This window comes from Diuraphis noxia, unplaced genomic scaffold (genome assembly GCF_037042655.1).
Source record: "Diuraphis noxia isolate RWA-SAM2 unplaced genomic scaffold, SU_Dnox_SAM2 contig0001, whole genome shotgun sequence".
NCBI classification, from domain to species: Eukaryota; Metazoa; Arthropoda; class Insecta; order Hemiptera; family Aphididae; genus Diuraphis; species Diuraphis noxia.
In genome coordinates, this window is record NW_028301711.1 from 47,076,021 (window position 1) to 47,082,601 (window position 6,581).

The following is a 6,581-nucleotide window of genomic DNA, read 5'->3' on the forward strand; positions in this document are numbered from 1 at the left end:
AAGAGGTGTACATAAATATTAAATATTAATATTAATAAAGTAATTAATAAATATTTAGTAAATATATACAAAAAACACATGTTTGGGTTATCACTCCCAATGGAGAGGTCCCAGCCTTAGTATAATAATTTATACTAAGTCATGTGGTCTTAGACGTCTAATGTCTTGAAAATTATCAAGTAGTTGAATTGCTGCTGGATTGGTATGTTTATCTTTTCCCGTGTTTTCTGGCAAATTTGGTAATCTCGTCCCGGACGGAGATCATCATCAAATCTCGGTGAATAATGTCATTTCTATCGTACCGGTATGCTGCGACAATATAGTACGGAGAGCAAGGTTTTGGCAACGTTAAATAATTTCAATATTGGACTTACCGGAACAGCCCCACAGCTGTATTCCATAGGTCCATATTGGTTGGTTTAATTATCGCTACATACAATAGACGTTTGCATGTGAGATCTAATTCAGAGTGTCTACCGATCAGTCAATAAAGTTTCCTCAATTTCAGTTTAATTTGCAGTTTTTTCTGGCGAACATGATGTTTCCAATTTAATCGTGAGCCAAGGTGCATTCCTAGGTATTTGGCAGAATCGTTCTGTGGGATAATCTGCTGGTCCAACCATACTGGGTAGTATACACTTTTAAGCAAAGTATAATTTACGTGTACCGATTTGTCACTGTTAATTTTGATTTTTCAACGCTTAGTCCAATCGGAGACGTTAATATGTGTTCGTTGAAGTTGATCAGTCGCAGTCTGCTGGTCTTCATCAGTTGCCAGTATTGCTGTATCATCTGTGTCATTGAGTAGTTGGTAGTTGGAATGTCAGCTGTGTAAAGTAAATACAAAAGAAGTCCGAGAACACTGCCTTGTGGTATCCAACTGATATGTTTTTCCAGTCAATTAATGCTTCATCGTGTAAGACTCTGAACTGACGTTCAGTCAGATAGGATTCAATGAGTGCGCACCAATTGTGTGGCAGCTTTTCACGTAGCTTAATATGTAATCCTCTGTGCCAAACTTTATCGAAAGCTTGCGCAACATCAAGGAATACTCCACAGCAATATTTTTTTCCTCTAGTGCATTGTTTATCACATTTGTGACACGATGAACATGTCCAATAGTTGAGTGTTTATTCCGGAATCCGAACTGATGTTCAGGAATAAGCCGCCTTGCTTCTATTATTGGTTTTAATCGCTTTAAAATCAGTTTTTCAAATAATTTTGATAAGTTCGGAAGAAGTGATATCGGTCTGTATGAAGTTACGTGTTCTGGGGGTTTCCCTGGTTTAAGTAGCATGATTACTTGAGCTAGTTGAGCTCGTTTCCATTGTTTAGGAACGTATTCTGTACGCAGGATGGCATTGTATATGTGTGTTAAATTAATCATTGCCTTTTTGGGCAATTCTTTTAGCATTTTTGGGTTTATTTGGTCGTACCCAGGTGCTTTTTTTAGATTGATATTCGTATCAATTTCGTTTGCAATTCCAAATGGAGTGAAGAACTTAACCGTTTCACGTATTTCTTCCAATGGTTCGCACTGTTCTATATCGAGTTCAGAAGCAATATTGTTCGGCTGGAATGCCCGTTCCAGATGACGTGCATACGTTTCAGCTTTGTCTTGGTCATAGCGTGCCCATGATCCGTCTTCTTTGTGGATTGGTGATACATAGGCTCTGGGTTTTTTCATTTGTTTTGTAGCCTTCCACAACGAATAATCAGTGTCTTTCGTTGCGGAAAGATTACTCAAGTAAGATTTAAACGTTTCGTTTTTTACTTCTTTTATTTTATCATGTAAAAGTCTGCAAGTGCTGTTCCAGAAAGTTTTGTCCAATGGATCTCTCGTACGATGCCATTTTTTCCTTGATTTTCGTTTTTTCTTTACTAGCTCCCTGATTTCCATGGGTAGGTGATTTCATGATTACTTCTTGCTGATATTTCAGGTGTTACCAATTTCGTTGCCTTAATAACATTATTAGTTAGTTATTCAATGCCTCCATCAATTTCAATTGGTGTTCTAAGCTTTACAGAGAGGGTAACCATTTCATCTAGATTAGATCTAAATAGGTCTCAGTTTGTTTTTTTATTGGTAAGCGATACCTTACGTTGTTTTACTATGATATTTGAGCTTAACGTGAGAAGCACTGGTATGTGATTCGACGTTAATTCCACAAGTTCATTTATTTCGACATAATTAGAGGATATACCTTTCATTACGAAGAAGTCAATTAAATCTGGAATCTTGTTCTGGTCAGATGGCCAATATGTTGCTTTTCTAGTAGAAATTATTTCAGCATTGGTATTGCTTGCAGCTTTTAATAGAGCATGTCCTTTAGGGGTGATAAGCCTTGAACCCCAATGTTTAGAATTATAGTCTCCTCCAGCAATAAATCTAGCGCCCAAGGTATGGAAAAATTCAGTGAACTTAATTTCATCTACACCACCTTGCGGTGGATAATAAATTGAAGTGACTATGAGGTTGTTAATACCGTCATTTACGACAACGCTGGTAGCTTGTATAATATGGTTTTCAGAATGTTTTTCGTGTTCATAGTGCTTTATGGACTCTTTTATTATTACAGCGAGCCACCACGAGCTCTACCACAAGGATGTAATGTAGTATACATTCGGTAGTTTCTTATCTTCAAGAAAGTCAGGGTTGTAAAGTGTATTTCTGATATAAGAGCTATATCAATGTTTTCTCTATGTAGGAGGTTTCCAAGCTCCTGTTTACGCTGTACTAGCCCATTGGCGTTCCATGTTATGATCCTAAGTGTATTGTTCATTTCTTTTTCTGTTTGGTGTTTTTAGACTTTTGTTTTGTTTCTAACTTGTCCATTCTCGTTGTAATATTTACTAGTGTTTGTGTTACATTAGTTAACGCAACTAAAATATCATTAAGTCTTGGATCGTTATTTTCCTTAGGTTGTTGTATTGACATTTAAGGTACAGATTGATTATCTAAATAATAATAATAAATATAACTTTTCTTTAAGTTTTGATTGCTTACAATTAATTTTGAAGAAATATTAGATGTTTAAATAAAGAATAACAATTTCTAACCTACTTGAAACTTTTAAAGCATATTATTATATTTTATACATGCAATAACATTTTTAAATACAATATTTATGGCAACAGCTAATAATGAATTCAAATTACTGTATTACTCATAGTAAAACTAATTTGGTTATAGGTACTTTAAAATCATTAATATTATATATATTATTATAAAATATATTTAGTGATTCTTAGTGATCTTTGGCTTTTCGCTAAGAAAGGTTTTGTAGTCAATGACTTGATATCACTGAATTCAAATTTAACACATCCATTGTAGTGATCCCTCCTAGACTTCTATAGTTCTATTGTACAGCGGAGCGGCGCCCACTTGTCCTCCTTTAAAAAATCAAAATTTAATGTGATTTGAATAAAGTTTTCTCTCAAATAAATAAAAACTATAAAAATATGGATATTCTATACGAGCCGTGGTCGTTTTTTCTGTAAAGTCATTTTTGGACTAATAAATCTCACTAAATTTTAATATGTTCTACTGATTTTCGATCATTTTACATACATGTACTATGTACTGTTTATAATATACATAATAAATTGAAATATTCCAATAAAGAATTTAATAATATTTGTGTAATTGAATTATAAAATGTAAATATATTATGATATATTATACAATATATAATATATCATATTATATTTATAGTAATATAAGTTTGTGAAATCCAAGTTAAATCGTAATGAAAAAGTTTAACAGTAGTTATGCGATTACACGAATACATGACATGTGCTACATGCTGTTATGATTTTTTGAAGAATTTTAGCATGATATATAATTTTATTTTTATTTTATGCATAATCTCAAATACCTACTGAAACCATAATATTATATTGTAGTTACTTTAAAATTTAAATGGATTAAAAATTTCTTACAAATAATAGGATTAATACATATTATGTTAATTTCAGTTTGTTATCATTTTAAATTTAAATTATAAACTATTTCTTTTTGGTGATGCCATTGTGTTATTATCCATCGTATTATAATATATACGGGGTGATTCTTTTATCATTGAACACTCATTATTTAAAAAAGTATTTACTTTTTTCAAAATATTTTTTTACATAGTTTCAAGTTGTTAAAAACCCAACGTTTTTATTAAAAAATTATATTTTTAAATATTTTTTATCCTTATCATTTTTTAAGTTTTTTACTTTTTTGAATGACAACATAGAGTTTTAATATCATATTCCAAAGCAGAATATTTTTCTAATTATTTTGATACGTAAAAATCGAATTTTGGACGAGTAGTTTATGAGTTATAAGTATTTAAAGTTTAGATTGGCGGAGTGGAGTGGTACGGGGTTACCCCGCAAAATGTTTGTCCACTACTCCGCTTATCTAAACTTTAAATACATATAACTCATAAACTACTCGTCCTAAATTCGATTTTTACGTATCAAAATACTTAAAAAAATATTCTGCTTTGGAATATGAAATTAAAACTCTATGTTCTCATTCAAAAAAGTAAAAAACTTAAAAAATGATAAGGATAAAAAATATTTAAAAACATAATTTTTGAATAAAAACGTTGTTTTTTAACAACATGAAACTCTGTAAAAAAATATTTTCAAAAACATTGATACTTTTTGAAATAATGAGTGTTCAATGATAAAAGAATCACCCGGTATAGTACAATGCTTTAAATTAATATATAAGCAATTTATGAATTTATATCTTGATTTTTTGTTAACTATTATTAATTATTATTTTACTTTAAATTCAATAACCATATAGTAGACAGTAGTATAGTGATAAAGTTATGTGTAATCACTTTAGAGTTACCTACGCAACATTAAAATTTTTTATATAAAAAGGAATTTTTTAATTTTACATCGGTAAAAGTAAGACTGGTGTCCTACAAAAAATATTGACCCCTGCAGAAGCTTTAGTAGTTAAGTTGATTTATTTATTAAAAATATTCATGACATTAGTATAGGGTATTTACACCTACGATGAATAAATCTATCGTATCATTCATTGGTGAAGAATTTAATTTAGATAATGCATCTATAACTTTAGTATGGTATTTTTGATTACAGAAACCTTCAGTTTTTATTTTGTAGCTACTCTAAAATTAACTAGGTAAGTACTTGAAACTTTGTTTTCATTCTTTTATAATGTTTGTGTAATTTGACTCTAACTAAACTGGACCAGAATGTAATAGCTGTTATATTAGTATATTTATTTTACCCCATATAACTATAGAGTTGACGTTAAATACGTGTAAGTATTTTAAAACACATCTATGTAAATATATAATTGTATTGACTTTTTATAGATTATAACTTACAACTTATTATGGGTACCTTAAAAAAATGTTAGGTACAAATACAATTTTTTACCAGTTTTTGGATAAATATTTGTAGTTATTTAAACGCGTGTTTTTAATATGTAATTAAATGAGTTGGTAAAAATAATACATTTCTACACCAGTAAATAATAAGTTTTGGTCTCCTATTTTGGATTCTCAATCATTGTGTGTTACTCAATACTCATTAGTAAAGTTGTCCGAGACCACAGGGCCGTCCTTTCAGGGGGCTTGGGGGTTCTAACCCCCCCCCCCCCACTCATGATTTTTTTAATATTTAGTCGGCAAATTTGTCACTTGGTAAAAGTCGTCGGCAATTTGGCATCGTCAGTATTTTAATTATTTTAAAAATATATTTGTATATAATATTATATTTCTATAAAAGGTAAAACTAAGATAAGACGACGATGACGTCGACATTTCGATAACACCGAATGCTAAAAATAGATGTGTTTATTTACTATCAGTGTATTGCGCGACTGTATAACACGTAAGTATAATAAGCTGTTACCCGTAGGCCGTAGCCGATATGTATTGACTTATTCTTGGTGTTATAAAATATTATTTTATTATTCTTGAAATTTGTTGCTCTTTTGCATTCGATAGTTATCACTTTATCAGTAGTTGTCGTCTATTTGACTATTCGTCCGTGATTATAATGATAATAATATGATAATATTTATATGATGATATAAATATAATATAGTAGAAAACTTATACGAGCGAAGCGAGTAAAAAATTGTTTAGTCGGCAAATTAATAGATCTACCACCCCCCATGAATTGTTGTTCGGGATGGCCCTGCAGCCCGAGGGTAACATTCTAGAGTGGCATCAAGGTACCTAGTAAGGCCATATAAAAATTATAATCTATACGGTTGCCAGTTGGTATCATATTAGTTAACTAACAATATTAGATATTCATAGTTTTAAGTTTTTGTTTTTTAAGAAAGGTTTATAAACTTACTATATGTAACATCATATCTATGCTAATTTCATCATTATACTTAGGGTATCTATATAATATTTATTTCCAAATTTATACGATGATAAATATATAAAATAATAAAAATAATAATTCAATGATAAATCTTCTTCAAATGTCGATAGTAATATAGCTTTTGTGTTCTGGAGCTTTTTTGTAATATATAACCATAATAAGAATATTATATCATAAAATACCTATACGAGTATAATTATTTT